Below are 18,561 nucleotides of genomic sequence, written 5' to 3'. Positions count from 1 at the left end.
AATTCGGCATAGAATCATGGCAAATTTCTTCGAATTTTAACAACATACATAGAGTAGAGTCCCGTTAATCCGAACTAATTGGGACGGGAGCTGCTCGGATTACAAAATTTTCGGATTAATATTTTCTAATAATAATGTTATTATTTTTACGTCCCGCTAACTACTTTTACGGTTTCCGAAGACGCCTAGGTGCCGAGATTTTCTCCCGCAGGAGTTACTTGCCAGTAAATCTACTTACACGAGTCTGACGTATTTGAGCACCTTCAAATACCACCGGACTGAGCCAGGATCGAACCTGCCAAGTTGGGGTCAGAAGGTCAGCGCCTCAACCGTCTGAGGACAATAGTTTCTACAATACAGTACAGACTGTAAATTGAAATGTCCATTCTTTAGCAGTTACATTAATAAAATACTGCATAAAATTACAGTAGGGTTGTTAAGAATCCTTAGAAGAGAAAACGACTAAAGCCAGGTTAAAACTTGTCTCCTAAAACTGCTAAAATACGGTAACACACATTCAGATGCCCCGGCCACCTAAGAACTTGCCGTACGCTACGTCGAGCAACACTGCGCTGCTACGCCTTCTGATGTAATGTTTATGAGACGCTGGTTTAACACTGCACCTTTGAGTAGGTTTCTATCACTACGGCAAAAGAAACGAACAGACTTTGTAAAGATAAACGACAGTGATTGTTGGTTTATGATGTGTGATTATGTTCACATTAAGTTATTCTAGTAAAATATGACTAATAAAATGCAAGTAAATCTTCATTCTACGAGTATAATGTGTTATTTCATTTCAATAAGGAGAATTTTTCAAACAATTGAATATTTCAGTTCGGATTAACCGGACTTTCGGATTAACGGGAGTCTAATGTACATATATTATCATTATAGACCGTTATGCCTTTCAGCGTTCGGTCTGCAGGCCTCTGTGAATTTATTAAACGTCGCCACAATCCTCTATTTGCAACTAGTGCTGTGGCCTCATTTAGTTCTATACCTCTTATCTGAGGTGGAATTTAACGAAACTTTGTTGTATTGGACCTATTGAAATGATGTATACGGTGATGTTTTTATAATATTCCTGTTGTAATTCCTGTATGAGTTATTTACGATAGACCGGGCGAGTTGGCCGTGTGGCTAGAGTCGCTCAGCTCTGAGCTTGCATCCTTGAGATAGTGGGTTCGAATCCCACTGTTGGGAACCCCTGAATATGGTTTTCCGTGGCTTCCCAATTTCACACCTTGCAAATGCTGGGGCTGTATCTTAATTAAAGCCACGGCCGCTTCCTTCCGACTCCTAGGCCTTTCCTGTCCCATCGTCGCCATAATACCTATCTCTGTCGGTGCGACGTAAAGCAGATTTGAAGAAAAAAATAGAAAGATGTTAGAAGTTTTGGAAGGTTCTATAGATGATGCAACTTAGCCTTGGCGAGCCGAGGCTGGCTCCTACGTCACTCGCAGCATGCTCGCATATTTTATGCTTGAAATACTTAAACTGGAATGCTGGACCAGCGTTCGTGCTACACTATATATAATCTATAATAACCCTTCCTGACGAGACGGAGAACGACCTGCGCGTCGTGATGAGAATGAAATGATGATTAAGACGGCACATATACCCAGTCCCCGTGCCATGGAATTTAACCAATTTTTATTAAAATTCCCGAGCCTGCCGGGAATCGAACCCAGGGCTCCTGTGACAAACGGACAGCCGGACGATTTTTAAAATATGGGGTGCGTATTATATTGTTACGTAAACTGCACCCACCAAAGTTGTGGAATGGGACGCGACGGGTAGTGAACATTTTCATAAACTGTTTGATTGTAGCTATTAATGTGACACAGGAGAAGCGGTCTTAACACCGACAAGCCCTATGACTCCTTCAAATTTACCGTTTGACTTCAAACTAGTCCAATTCCGGGAAAGAGTTTGCTCTGGAATGACAATAAACAAAGCATAGTGTTACTAACTCAGCGTGGCTGGACATGATTTCAGTGGAGAAAGATTTTCTCATGAATATTGACTTACATTTTGAAATTTGTGTTATGTAGAATCAATACCATATTTTAAATCCAAGTGTATCTAAATATGTATTAATTGTATAGTGAATCTTAGGCATTAGAATAAATGCAGTTACGAGGTTCAGCAATTAATAAAGAATGTAGCAAAGAAAACTACAAGAGCTGGACAAGATATAACCAAGTGGACAAACATATTTACAAATACCAGTACTAAGAAATCATAAGTATACTGGTGACAGACTGTATAGAAGTTCATGACTTTGATTTTATTTTTATATATTGTATTAATCATTATTTTTCTCTGTTGATATTGTCTAAGATTACCGTTTTTTGTCAATTAGCAAGCAGAGGACCCCTGCATCGTACTTTTTGTAATGAACTCTAATGACTTCTTCTTCTTCTTCATGTGCCATGTCCTCGCAGAACGTTGGCGATCAGTAGCATGATCTGTTGTTTGTTCATAGCTGTTCTGAACAGAGTAAGCTTTGTCACCCCAAACCACTGGCTCAAGTTGCCGAGCCATGATGTCCTACTTCTCCCCGGACCACGTTTTCCATTAATTTTCCCTTGGAGTATTACTTGCAGAAGGTGGTATTTAGAGTTCCGCATCATATGACCAAAGTATTCTAGTTTCCTTCTCTTGATGGTAGTGAGAATTTCTGGTTCTTTGTTCATACGGTGCAAAACGTCTATATTGGTCATTTTAGCTGTCCAAGGTATCTTAAGCATCCTTCGGTACGTCCACATTTCAAATGCTTGCAATCTCTTGCACATGGTCTCAGTTAGTGTCCATGCCTCAACGCCGTACAACAGAATGCTGAAAACGTAGCACCGGAGTAGTCGTGTCCGTAGTGAAATGGAAAGGTCACGGCTTGTCAAAAGTTTCCTAAGTCTCTGAAAAGAAGTTCTGGCCTGCTCAATTCTGCATCGGATCTCGTGAGTAAGGTCCCAGTCATCATTGATGTGACATCCCAGGTATTTTAATGTTGCCACTCTCGCGATCTGTTCCTTCGCTGTTGTGAGATTACCTCGAATGCCATCTTCATTCCTACTTATAACCATCCACTTGGTCTTCTTTACATTAAGCTTCAAGCCCATTGCGCTGCTGGCTTCAGTGACAGCATTAAGTAGTTCCTGTAGATCCTGGAGATTGGTTGCAAGTAGCACAGTGTCATCGGCGTACCTGATGTTATTTATGATGAAACCATTAACCACAATTCCTTGAGTCTTTCCGTAGAGAGCATCTCGAAAAATCTTTTCTGAATAGATGTTGAAAAGCATGGGGGAAAGAATACAGCCTTGGCGAACTCCTTTCATAATTGAGACTTCTTCCGAGACACGACCATCAACTCTTATGACGGAGGACTAAAACTTTGAACGAAATCAGTATATGGAAAATTAAAGAAGACATTAATGATGTCAGCAAGAGCAAAAATTTTGTGTTGATGATCATTTTAGCTCCCATTCACTACGAACCGCTCAGACTATCAGTAGCAATGTATCCAGACCGATATAAAATACATGGAAGGCTGTTCTACCCCTGAGGTACTCTGGTTGCTTTGTATCTTCATTAGGTCACCAGATTTTGGACAACTTTGGAAGATCTGGTCCGTCCTGAATTGAAAATGGACAAACTATGGACGTGTTTGAATGTTGTTTAAATGGGGCATGACATCTCTACCCAGCTGTATTGTGGAGCTGGACGTTAGACTGTCAGGCAAATCATACTGTTGTAACCTCTATTAATTTCTACTGGTTACGGGCGAAGTGATCAAATAATATTATAATCTTACACGTGGGATACAGCCTTAAATGCATATTAATGATGATTATTTGAACGAAAGTCATTTTCTGAACACTGTTAAATAGACATACCCTTAATTAGTTGAATTTATTATAAGTTCATGACTTGATACTAGCCATACGGTAAATATGTTTTGTATCTACAAGATCACGTAGGCTTACGTTCCTGTGGAACATACAAAATCACATATAAAGTAAATAAATGGCAATTTTTTTTCCAAAAACTTTGCCCTGAAATACAACTTGATGTCTCGTATCGTGATTTAAACTCGGGTAAGGAAGATCACACTCAAAATGTATGTCAGCATCTGCGACCGAACATGGGATGTAACTAGCTGATCTACTACTCCGCATGTTCGAATAACGACATCCGAACTTTGTCTGGGATGGACACCTATGAGAAAGAAAATAAGCACTGTATCAGGAATAACTTGGTATCAAACGTTCAAGAATGATGTCGGAAAATTTTACGCCCCTTGAAATGATACTGAACTGCTACGAATGTATACTTAGCACAGAAAGAAATAATGATGACGATGATGATGACCACGACGATAGCGCTTCGGCTCGAGCCTAAACATAATGTCATCAAAATGCGGTATGAACTGTATAGTAAGTAATTACGAAGCAGTGATTCAGTTTTATGCTGTTGAATTCGCCGTCTTTGGAGACATCTGCTGGGTGATAATTGTATCACATTGCAATAGAAGGCCATTGATATTTTATAAATGTTCAAATGGGCCTTAAGGACACCTATCCTCTATTTCTTTTAAAATCTTTAAGTAATCCGCTTTTATCCATTAAATGTATTTCAATACAGTGTGCCAACCATTGCTTCGCTGAAAGCATTTTTATATTTTGTAAAATTATACATAATATAAAAGTATAATGTATGATACATAATAGAGACCTGCTGTCATTCCTCGATAGATACAGTTTTTTCATCGATCTCTTTGGCACAGGCCAGTGTAATGTGTGGCTTCCACCGAAGTCCCAGTCTCATCCATGACCGTGACAATATTGCTGCTGGGGTATGCGTGGTGCTGAGTAATGTCATTCAGAGCACGACTAGTGCCTCTGATTGTTGTGAAAATTGTTTTTCATAGTCATTCGTGCCACAATAGCACTTTCTGTCCCAATGTCAAACTACCTCATTCCTCATCTAGCCTAGTACGCCTCATTAAGGTGCGGTTTCCTTATAACTGCATAACCATTGGTGGTGCAATTTGAGGATCCAACCAGCCTCTGGGCTGATGACGTAATAGACACAGACACTATATAATATATACTGTATAATAACCTACACACTGGTGTATTAGAAAATATTACATATTATTTTCCATAGACGACCTAAAATAACATTCTTAGCTTATCAGATCATTTTTCTCGCTCCTCCTGCTAGAAATAACTCGCCATGTCTCGCATCTGGTGTAGTGTACTACAATAGTAACTCTTTTATTCTCCTGGAGATAATTGAACGTCGTGTATTATTGTCAGCCTTTGTACGTCCAAGAACAGATTTGATTAGTCGGTTTGGTGAGCTTGTACACAACAGAGCACGAGATGTATTGTTAACCAACGCTTGTTAGTAATGGGTGAATACATTTCAATGGACAATTAATGGGTTTGGGCATCACCTTGTAGTAGGCAGGTAATAGTAACTCAGTAGGGCCTCTCGGGGATCACTGGACCCATGGTGGCAAGCATTGCGAGCCATCAGTTCTGGACTGGTGGTGATCCGCCTCGTATTGGCACTCACCTGTACTCTGGTGGTCATGTTTACATTACACGCAGTAGTAGAGCACTTTGTATAAGGTGTGATAAGCACATTTGCTCTAAAAGAACCAATAATATGGCCACGTATTAGTTTCTCCTGTTACAGTTAAAATTCTTTCACTTGAAGAGAGGCATTTGACTTTATAAGTTCAACCGCTGAAAACAAATATGTCACGCAAACAAATCAAATAGAAGTAAAGACAAGAGATAATTGTATTATCTCCGATTACTCCTTAACAGGCTGGAACACATGATTAAGTTTCGTCCTCTACATAAAAATACACATAACGTAATGGTGTTGGAGCAGCTAGGAACGCCGGAAATCGTCAAAAGAAATGAATTTGTGCGCTTTCAGTGTAATTTAGCAATGTCAATTAATTCATATTTGGTTTACTTAGATCGAACGCCCGAATTGTGAGATTGTTTGCGTCGATGATTAAATATTGGACAAGAAAAGCAACCTATCGAACGCATACACTGAGAATGTTTCAACAGTAATATGCAATTTTAAATATTTGCTGCCTAGAAATGCATTTTTTCCTTTCGGATGATATTACTGAAAATAATACATTCCATAGACAAATAGGACAATATAGTACGAATTTCCATTCAATGAAATGGAATATATGTTATATCTAGAGCCCGGATTTCCATGCAAATGCATGTTTTTAAATAAGCTGGTTACAATTCTCAAACTTTGCTAATATTCGTTTCATGGCTTAACGATTTCAAATGACCGTTCCTTTTCCGTGCATGTTTGCATATTTTGGCCTCTTTAGGACAAAATTCATGCATAATGCATATCTTGAAGATTTTGGATTTAATAGCGAATATTTGGACGTTTAATATTGCATAATATTTCTTGTGACTTTGGCGCATATATAATGCTAACTTGCATGATAGTGCCTTTTAGGAATGTTGGTTTGCAGAATTTGGGGCCTTTTTTCCACGTTATGCAGAATGTCTGTTACTGAGAAACGGAGAGAATGTATTCCAGGCATCCTACATGACAACCAGAATTAGTACATTATCCAATTAACCAAACACTTTCTCATCTGCTGCTTGAGTAAACATTGACGTAAGCCGGAAGGTCGATCTGTGTAATTCTTGGGATTAAATTGTCCCAGTTATATATTGTTATAAATCGAACCATAAATTGTGAATTACTCATTGAGAGCTCATTCTTGTGTTAGACGAACAAAATAAAACTTGTATCGCATTTCTGTGACGCCGCGTTGCTGAGCTAGCAGCTGGTTTTGCACTGAACCCTCTTCCGTTGTTATCCTGGATTTTCCTACCGGGAACTCTCACTCGTGACTTTGTTATCGCAGCAGGCAATCAATGCCAGTTATTGAGGAGATTCAAATGTGTCTGCCATCATCGCACGGAGAAGTACAGCTGCGGCAGCTAGATAGAAGTTGAGGAAAGTGATCCGTTCAAATCCTGATTTTGATTCATCAAGCTTATGTAAGATGTAGTGAAAATGCAAAAGACGTACAATTTGACCTCACTTTGTTCCAAATGTCTTCAATTAACAATGCACTGTCACTTCCTGTGACGTAGAACTTCTGTGCTTAAGGATGTGCTGACAGATAAACGGACGAGCTTAAATCAAGGCAATTTGGAGAAATTAGCTGTTGTACAAATGTTTCAAAAGGAAGTGAATTTTGATTGTGCATATTTCCAGTTTATCGTGCACGTTTTGCTATATGATTGTGCATGAATGCATGCATATTTTGAGATTTGATAGTGCATGGATATCCGGGCTCTAGTTATATCAAACGACTAGCAAGATACCCGTGCTTCGCTACGGTATTATACTGAAATTTATAACTGAATGCTTATTGTTTTAGATATATAATCCGACGAAATTCGCGATCTGACTCGTTTTCTGCAAGAATCCACCAAAATTCCCGATCTGACTGGTTTTCTATTATTTTACGGCACGTTTCCTCCCATTTTTCAATCTTCCTTTCCAGCAATCGATTTCGTACTTCCCGGGCTAGGCTCAGGTATTCCTCCCGGTCAGATGGGTCCGTAAATCTTTGCCATCTTTTCCTATAATCATTTTTAATATGGATAAAATCCTTCAGGAGATCCGGCGTGGTGTCATATTGGGTGCCTTGGCGGCACTGAACCCGCGGCCGGACTGCATTCTTAGTCATTACCCGTCCAGGAGCCGTTTCCAGCGCGGTCCGCACATTTGACGACGGTCCGGAATATTATTATTATTATTATTATTATTATTATTATTATTACTATTATGTGTTGCTGGAATGGCTGATGACAGGGAAAACCGGAGTATCCGGAGAAAAATCTGTCCCGCCACCGTTTTGTCCAGCACGAATGTCACATGGAGTGACGGGATTTGAACCACGGAACCCAGCTGTGAGAGGCCGGCGCGCTGCCGCCTGAGCAACGGAGGATCCTTATAAGTACATTAATAACAGCTAAAATCAATTGGTCTCACCTACTTCTACACCCCACCGCCGTTAAGTTTATTTACCGCCACCCCCCCCCCAAATTTAATAATAATAATAATAATAATAATAATAATAATAATAATGTTATTTGCTTTACGTCCCACTAACTACTTTTACGGTCTTCGGAGACGCCGAGGTGCCGGAATTTTGTCCCGCAGGAGTTCTTTTACGTGCCAGTAAATCTACCGACACGGGGCTGTCGTATTTGAGCACCTTCAAATACCACCGGACTGGTCCAGGATCGAACCTGCCAAGTTGGGGTTAGAAGGCCAGCGCCTTAACCGTCTGAGCCACTCAGCCCGGCCCAAAAATTTAAAGAATGCTTGTTTCTTTATGTTTAAGGGAGATTCCAAACACCAATGTTCACGTCTATTACCTTCAGTTTTGAGATATAAGTATCCCAATAAAAATAATTTACTTTCTGCACTTCATATCACAATACTCCCCCCCCCCCACCTGAATTTTCCGGCAAAAAATACTTGTTCTTTAATAGTAAAAGATCTTCTTAAATACCAATGATCACGACTCTAACTTCTTCAGTTTTTGATTTATGTGTCCTCATGAAAGGAATTCAACTCCTTTACACTCCCGCCCTCCAAGATCGTTTCCCCACCAAAACGCGCTTTTCTTTGTTTTTAAAGGAGATCCAAATACGAATTTTCACGTCTGTAACAACTTTAGTTTTTATTAGATGTATGTATTCTCATACAATTAAGCCAATTAATTTTTCAATTCTTCCCCCCCCCCCTTTCATTGGATTTTCCGAGAATACGTGTTTCTTTACTTTTAAAGCAGATTGCAAATATCAAATTTCACGTCTGTAACGTCTTCATTTTTGTGATATCAGTAGCCTAATTAAAAGAATTCAACACCATTTTCAGTCACTTTTACCACCCCCCTCCACCCAAGTGGTATTTCCGAAAACTAAAAACACACGTTTCTTTATGTTTAATAGAGATAAAAAATAACTTCACTTCTGTAACATGTTAAGTTTTTTTTAGATATACTGTAAAAATTCTCATTTTAAAATTTCACCCCTTTTGAGTACCCCTTAAGTGGAGTTTCCAAAAACAAATCACCTATGTTTATTTACATTTACAGGAGATTCCAAACACCCACTTTTTACGTCTGTAACATTTTACGTTTCCAAGATATTCTGTAGATATAGTCTTTCAAAAAATTCACCCCAATTTGTCACTCCTGTTTAACCGCCATTAATTGGATTTCCCAAAAACTAAGAATTACGTGTTTCTTTATTTTTAAAGGAGATCCCATATACAAATTTTCAGTTCTGTAATATCTTTGGTTTCTGAGATATATGTATCCCCATTAAAGGCATTCAACCCATTTTTCACCCCTTTTACACTCCTCCTATTAGGATTTACAGGAAACAAAAAAATACGTGTTCCTTTATTTGTAGAGGAGATTCTAACTACCAATTTTAACATGTGTAAATTTTAAAGTTTTAAGATGTAGACGCACTCATTTTAAAAAATTCACCCCCCTTTTCACCCCCCAATATTTGGATTTTCCAAAAACGAAAAAATACGTGTTTCTTTACTTTTAAAGTAGATCCAAAATACCAATTTTCAGGTCTGTAATATCTTCAGGTTCTGAAATATAAGTAGCCTCATTAAAGGCATTCAACCCATTTTTCACCCTTTTACACCCTTCCTATTGGGAATTTCCGAAAACAAAAGAATACGTGTTTCTTTATTTTTAAAGGATTCTAAATACCAATTTTTACATCTATAAACTTTAAAAGTTTTGAGATATAGATACACTCATTTTTAAAAATCACCCCCTTTTTCACTCCCCATTAATTGGATTTTCCACAAACAAAAAATACGTGTTTCTTTATTTTTAAAGGAGATCCCAAACACCAATTTTCAGGTCTGTAATATCTTCAGGTTCTGAAATATAAGTGCCTCATTAAAGGCATTCAACCCATTTTTCACCCCTTTTCACTCCTCCTATTGAGATTTTCCGAAAACAAAAAAATACGTGTTTCTTTATTCTTAAAGGAGATTCTAAATACCAATTTTTACATCTATAACCTTTAAAAGTTTTGAGATATAGATACACTCATTTTAAAGTATTACCCCCCTTTTCACCCCCCCCCTTAATTGGGTTTTCCAGAAACAAAAAAATAAGTGGTCCTTTATTTTTAAAGGAGATCCCAAACACCAATTTTCAGGTCTGTAATATCTTCAGTTTCTGAGATATAAGTAGCTTCATTAAAGGCATTCAACCCCTTTTTAACCCCTTTTCACTCCTTCTATTGCGATTTTCCGAAAACAATAAAATACGTGTTTCTTTATTTTTAATGAAGATTCTAAATACCAATTTTTACATCAGCAAACTTTAAAAGTTTCGAGATATAGATTCACTCATTTTAAAAATTCACCCCCTTTTCACCCTCCCATTAATTGGATTTTCCAAAAACAAAAAAAATACGTGTTTCTTTATTTTTAAAAGAGATCAAAAGTACCAATTTTGAGGTCTGTAATATCTTCTTTTTCTGATATATAAGTACCGGTATCCTGATTAAAGGCATTCAACCTATTTTCCCCCATTTTCAACCTTTTTCACTCCTCCTATTGGGATTTTCTGAAAACAAAAAAATACGTGTTTTCTTATTTTTAAAGAAGATTCTAAATACCAATTTTCACATCTATAAACGTTTAAAGTTTTGAGATATAGATACACTCATTTTAAAATTTCACCCCCCCTTTTCACCCCCTTACCGAAGGAATATCCAAAAATCCTTTCTTAGCGAGCACCTACATCATAATGTGAATATATCCCCAAAATTTCATTTCTTTATGTGCAGTAGTTTTGGCTCGGCGATGATGAATCAGTCAGTCAGTCAGGACAAGCTACTTTATATATATATAGATGAGTGACTTCAAATTTGTCTGGTGAGTTTAATTTAACTGATACCTTAAACTAAACCGATAAACACATGACTCTTGCCACTGTCATTTAATTCAAATTTAGTTTCCTTAGTTTACTTGCATTCCTACGCAGTAAATGTTTAAAATTTAATTTCATTTTAATGTTTAATTGTCAGTATATGTGTTCAATATGTCGCTTTTCAATTTGTCGAATATTTAATCATCGAAGAAAATAATCTCTGAATTCCGACGTTTGACCTAAGTAAACTAAATATTAATTACATGCCAGTGGTAAGAGTTCAACAACACATAATTTAATCCTTCATAACGTTATGAATGAGCAGTCAGAGCTTCTGTAGTTTTACACAGTTTATTTTTCATATTTGTCATTTTTCTGTAATTGCAAATTTCTCTGTGGATAAGCTCTCGAAAATCTTTCATGAATATTCACTAATTGCTTAGTTTCGTTAAAGTAAGGATTTTAATGATCCTACTGCGACAGAGATTGATCTATATGACATATAACTTATGCTTCATAAAAAATAAATGAATTCTTCCAAAACCAGGATATTTGGGCACCCCGGAGACTTTCCTTGAAGACCAGATGATCTTTGCTCCAAATAAGCATCATTTTGGGGAATCAAGGATGCATTGTAGGGACACTAACCTTCCTAAACAAAATCAGTCTGCGGACCTATAGATATATGCAATAGCTCGAATAGAATAGTGATACTCTTATATACCCCCAAAAAAGAAAGATGAGATGATCGAGAAGAGTAAACTAGAATGAGTTATAAAATGAGAGGTCTTCGTGACTTTAACTCAAATCCATTCTGTTTTGGCCAGCACTGAAAACAAGGGACTAGAGTTGTAGCACGAGTCCTGTGGACCTGGATTCGATTTATGAATTTGCTACGAACTTAAGGCAATTTGAATCCCTAGAAAACCATGCCCATAGTGTAGGAGAGTACGTTTGTTTTTAAATCCGAGGTCATGAGTTCGATTCTAGGCTCGCGCTGTTTTCTCATATATTTGTAACTTCCTTCTTTCAGAACGTCTTTAAAATGATTTCCTCATTTGCCCTGTTTTTTTCTTCCTCACTCAATACTTCCTCTCCAATAGTTTCTCAAAATTTGCCTCTTCTCAGATTTTATCCCCTCAAAGTCTTCCAACGTTTCTACTTCTGACCTCCCATATTTGATTCACGATCGTCTTCTTCATAACCATACATAAAAGTAAGACGTACATTATATTTCTACCTCATAACTTATAACAATGTGTTATTTTACATCTCGCCTGAATCACATCTACACCATTGAATTGAAATGAGTTAGTGCCCACATCGAGAGCAATACACCCGAGCTTCTGGGAATTTCTTCATACCTTTCCTTGACAATTACAGTCGATCGGAAAGAGACGACACCTGCAGGCATGTGAAGTGAGGAAAAGATGCTTTGCATCTCAACGACAAGCGTCACATAACGGAATACAATTTTCTAGTCGTTTGGCTTCTTGGCAATGATGTGAGAAGAGATTTGTCACCACCAATGTCCCAACTGTTGCCGCACACTTCTCGAGGCAAATAACTGAGATTCAACGAATATTAAACGAATGGTTGGAATTGCACTTTGCCATGCAAGAAAATTCTATTCCGTATTGGTAGAGTGATGTTAAGAATCACAAATAGGGTTTTTACTGGACTATGTGTAAACTTTTTGTATAGTTCTCCAACCATAGTGCTCAGATTCTTTACATTTTTATTCTCATATAGACATTAAAGATAGAACGATCACTACTTGAACTTCTCCTGATTTTCCTTAGACTAATGAATAATACTGATTATTTATCGAAATACAGTAAACAAGAAGACAAATACATACATGCACGAGAAATATTTATGGTAACTATGCAGTGACTTTGAGTGGTGTTCAAAATGTAGTCACGTTCACATATATTCCAACTCCAAAAAGAGGGTTACATGGAAGATTTTTCAAGATAATTATCATTTCTCATGAGTTATCACTAGAGACATGTGTTATAGGGTACGTGGCGTACGTCGTATAGTGACGTAGTAAGCAAATACGTAGAGAGAAGGTGACGGGCGCCAGAGGATAAAAAAAGATTAGAATAGAGAAAACTAGAATATTAACAGTGCAAATGAATATTTTTAATGATCAACTAGAAATATAACTTTCTATTGATATGATTAGAACATTATGAAATAGCGAATAATAAAAATCGTAGGTACAGCTCTGAAGCCAAGCAAAAATATGCCACATTTACAATATCACATAAATAGTGAAAGTATATCCAATTAGTAAGTATCAGTTTTTGGGCGTGACACAGATATAATTACAGAAGTAGTGAAGGAACTCCAAATAAACAAGGTATAAAGAAAGAAGGGAAATGATGCGATAGAAATGCAAGGAAATGGGAGGGAACCTAGGAGGAAGAGGTTTTCGCCGGGTAGCTTTATTTTATGGAGATATGCGAGTGTCGATGAGCCAGTAGATATAGCAAGCACGAAAATATGTGATTATAATTAACGTTCTTCTGTCCAGAGTATCATTGCCAAAGTACGTTAAGTTGAAAATAATGAAGTTTGCGTATTAAATGTTAACATTGACACTGGCTGGCTGAACGAATATTCAAAAGAAGCCAAATATAAAGAACGGAAATAAGGCCAGATGGGCCAAGGAAAAGTCTAAAGTCCAAATAACTTAATGATTTTTCTTGCTCACCAAGCTGTCTGATGTAAATAGGCCAAAATGTTAATGATCAAATAATCAGACGGCACAGAGGTCTTCGGTGCTCCACCAGTCGGTAACGACGCGAGACTGACTTGTGAGGGATGGAGCCTGGGTTATATACCAGGATGGGAAATCTAGAAGTATAGATGAGAGAGAGAGCCGGTGTTAGGCAGAACAACCACATCACGGTCACATGCCCATAGGTGTACATAGCAGCAGGCGAGCAAGGCAGTACAGTACATAGTGAAGGCAGCAGCAGAACAGTCGAAAAGCGAAACGCGGCAGAAGTTAGGAAAGTAGGAAACTGCGTGGAATAACTTCGAAATATTGAACATTTTAGGATCTGTCATCAAAAAAAAAAAAAAAAACACAATAAAATGCAATTACACTCATTTGCAAAGGAAAGTTGTGTACCAAAGAAATATTGTCGGGACCATAATGGAAAAGGGATCTATGGGTTCGAGTCACGTAGCTATCAGCTTGCATTCGTAAAATAGTGGGTTCGAACCCCATTGTCAGCAAGCCTGTAGATTTACCACCGTTTCCCATATTCACACCAGGCGAATCCCGCGGATGCGCCTAAATTAATGCCACAGTCACCTCCTTCCAACTCCTAGCTACCGAGCTCGATAGGTGTGCGGCCAGTATCCAGTACTCGTTACGCAGTGGGTTCGAAACCCACTGTTGGCAGTCCTGAATGTGGTTTTCCGTGGTTTCCCATTTCCTTACCAGGCAAATCCTGGGACTGTACCACAATTAAGGCCACAGCCGCTTCCTTACCACTCCTAGCCTTTCCCTATCCCATTGTCGCCATAAGACTTTTCTGTGTCGGTGAGACGTAAAGCCAATTAAAAAAAAAAAAACGCATAGCCCTTTCCTGCCCCACCGTCGCCAAAAGACCTATTTCTGCGTGGCTGAGTAGCTCAGACCGTAGAGTGCTGGCTTTCTGAGCTCAACTTGACAGGTTCGATCTGGCTCAGTCCGGTGGTATTTGAAGGTGCTCAAATACGTCATTTGCCGGGCTTAGTGGCTCAGACGGTTGAGGCGCTGGCCTTCTGACCCCAACTTGGCAGGTCCTGGCTCAGTCCGTTGGCTCAAATACGCCAGCCTCGTGTCGGTAGATTTACTGGAATGTAAACGAACTCCTGCGGGACTAAATTCCGGCACCTCGGCGTCTCCGAAAACCGTGTAAGTAGTTAGTGGGACATAAAATCAATAATATTATTATACCTATCTGTGCCGGTGCGACATAAGGACATTTAAAAATAGACCTGGTAAGTAAAGCCAGAGGTAAAAATATACTAAAGTGAGGCGGGAAGAAGAAGGAGAATCTAACGTGTGTTAGCTTAAGTTACTGTGATTTATAGTTTCCATATCATTGTATAGAGAATTTGTCTTCATGCATATACCGGTTTAGTTAGCCGTGCGGTTAGGGGCATGCAGCTAAGATCTTGCATCCAGGAGATAGTGGGTTCGAACCCCACTGTTGGCAGCTCAGATGATGATTTTCCGTGGTTTCCCATTTTCACACCAGGCAACTGATGAGGCTGTTCCTTCATTAAGGCTAAGGGCGCTTCCTTCCCATTCCTAGGACTTTGCTATCGCATCGTCGCCATTAGATTTACCTGTGTCGGTAAGAAAAATTCTTTATATATATTAATGCCTATTAGATGTTCCCTATAATATTTCTATGCGTATAGATTTTGTTAAAACAATTTTGTCTGGAGTAGGGACTTTGAGAGTGAATATAGACATTTTGAGTGTTTTCTAGGGATATTGTTTGAAGATGTGTTGGCAGAAATATATTTAAATAGGCTTATTTTTTACCCTCTGAATTTTACCTAACAATGGTTCATGATAACAGTGATTGTGGAAGAGTACACGCTTTCACTGTATAGTGGTTGATAATAACCAAATTTCGCTTTTGACCAAGTGCATCCTCCGAAAATACGTATTCTACGATTATGAGAAAGCCTATTTCTCTTTTGCTGTTGAAGCCACTGCCCATATGGATATCCTCTGAAAATATCCTTATACGTAGTCGTGAGCTCACAGCTTAACGAAATGCAGGATATAGTTTTCAAATATAACTCCACAAATTTCTATACCTCTAAGAGTAAACTGAAAGGCTATCAAGCTCCTAATATTTAGTTTAGAGGTAAAAATGGTGGTATTGGCTTCAACAATACTGAGAACTGAGAAATACTCGCAAAATACTTTGATGAACACTCAAACTGCCCAGATCCATGCCATAAGTTAGAATTTCCAGAAATGAACGAAAATAGTATACAGTAGAGGAAGATGCAGAAAAATTAAGCGTTGAAATAAACTGCCTGGCATTTACAGATAAGTTTACTATACTTTCGCAAAACCGTACAATTGTGAAAATAAAAATCTACTTTTTGGAAGAAATAGCCAACAAAACAGGTTTGAGAGAAGCAAACTTATTACGAACATAAAAGCTGCTCCAAAATTTGTAATGGCTGTTATTGATCGAATTGGGAAAGTGAAGATTTTGGAATATATTGGAGAGATAACAGATTAACAAAAAATATATACAATGCTTTTGGGCAAAAAGTCAACAACAACCTGGATTCAGGAAGACAAAGGTCTGGAATGAAATAATATCAGAAGAGGAAAGAGGTTTTTCTCGAAGTAGTTAAATATGGACGGATGCCAAGGCAAAAGGGGAAATGAAAATGAGTAGAGAAAGGAAAACCATAGTGAATGGATGAAGAAGTATTTGAAGGAGAGGGGCTGAAGAAGTAAAAGTGTCTTGTGGTCCATAGCAGGTCATAACGGGAAAAGAAGAAGAGGAAGATGAATAGCCGTAAGACTTAAAAAACTGAAGATATCGGCCAAAGAAGATAAGGGCCAGGAAGAGCGTGTAAATGAAAAGACTGTCTATGCCTTGAATGCTCTAATATCGTCGGGGTCGGAAAAGACAAGAGTTGGCCAAGGGAGGTCGGATAGGATAGATGATAGTGAGGAGCCTAGCACAAGTAAGTGGAAGAAATGCCAGGATTCAGGATAAGGGTGGTCGCTAATTCACGCTCCCAAGTTAAGAGCCTCTGAGGCACCTTTGTCGCCTCTTAGGAGAGGAAGGAGGTACCATTGATGTTATTGCTGTGCGTCCCCACAATAGGGGGAGTGACAAGGGAATTAATATGTAGCCCGAGCATGCCCGGTCCGCACCATTCCGTATCATTCCGTGCCAGTCGTTATGCGCGCTTGGTTCTCTCGCATAGTTTCTGAATAGAAATCCGAGAAGAGTTACGATGGCACAGTTCAATGCTATTGTAATTTTTATTTACATTGATTAAAAAAACACGATAATCTTCCAATAAAATGGGTAATTTTCGAAATATCGTCAGGGGTGTAACTTATGTCCTAATTGTCCTAAGTCTACCGCAATGGTATCCTAATGTCAGCCATACTGTTCCCTATTTAATGTCACACACATTATGGGTCGGAATGAATATTTAGACGTTGATTTTAAGCGAACTTCCATATAAGTTCGTAGGGTATCCATAGTGAGAGGTTCATCTCGTGTTCACCGAAAGTGAAGTGTCAGAATTGGTATGTAGACGGCCAAATAGTCGATTAGTAAAAAAATATAAGAAGGAGTAAAATTTCTCTTTCAGAGAATCACAGCATCATAAATGTGCCCTTCAGTAAATGAAACTCAAATTAACGATTAATTTATTTGCATCATTTGACAGAGTTAGAGCGCCTTTTATATGTCTATTACGAGGGGAACCAGCCAGCCAGTCATGGTCATCCATCAATACTTCACATCACAGTCTGCATGGTTTCTAGGTAACACAGCCTTAAGTTAGGTACCATCCCGCCATTTGCCTGGAGGAAAAGTGGGGAACCACGGAAAACCACTCCCAGGATGGCTGAGGTGGGAATCGAACCCACCTCTAATCAGTCGACCTCCCGAGGCTGAGTGGACCCCGTTCCAGCCCTCGTACCAATTTTCAAATGTTCGTGGCAGAACTGGAAATCGAACCCGTGCCTCCGGGGGTGCCAGCTAATCACACTAACCACTACACTACAGAGACGGACAAGGCTATACACTAAAAACAAATATCGCCACCCTATTCTCCTTTATTAATGGCTCATCAATGCTGCCAACTTGACTAGTTACGTATTGAAATCACGAGACATAACCATCAACAAACTAACCTCAAAGAAGTATCAATAATGGAGTTTATGCTCGACGATGCCGAAATGTAAGTCTTATATGCCAGAAAACTGAATCTTTATGAGGCTCATTGTAGTTCAAGTGTCTTTGTGATACAGGTTCTCCACCAATAAGAGTTCAGATTTTCATTGTGATACAACTGTTTGACCAATTAGGTAAGGATAGCAAAATCAAACATATCGGACAGTACACATATTAACACCAATGTACCTCCTGCTTCCAATATTGCACAACCACACGGCACATTCCCGCAAATTCACTCCACCAACTGTATAACGGACAATATTTATTTGAAATAAAGCTAGGTTATGATAACCTTATATCAAAGCTTTGAAAACATGATATTGTCAAGGTCTCTGATCCACTCATGGAAAATCAATAACCCAGTGCATACGCTCTGCGCTGTGTTCAGTAAACTCAACTGTCAGGCGACATCTTGACAGAAATTTATGAATATTAAAAATAGAGTTATAATTATCGTCGAGCATAAACAGTCAATGCAACTCGCCTATAATGGTAATTAAGACACTCGTACGGAAATTATAAAACTTGTGTCTTAATTATTGCCATTATAGGCATGTTGCATAATGCACTACTCCCTTACCCAAGTAAATA

The sequence above is a fragment of the Anabrus simplex genome, chromosome 1 (genome assembly GCF_040414725.1).
Source record: "Anabrus simplex isolate iqAnaSimp1 chromosome 1, ASM4041472v1, whole genome shotgun sequence".
NCBI classification, from domain to species: Eukaryota; Metazoa; Arthropoda; class Insecta; order Orthoptera; family Tettigoniidae; genus Anabrus; species Anabrus simplex.
Note: the sequence above shows the minus strand (reverse complement) of the source record.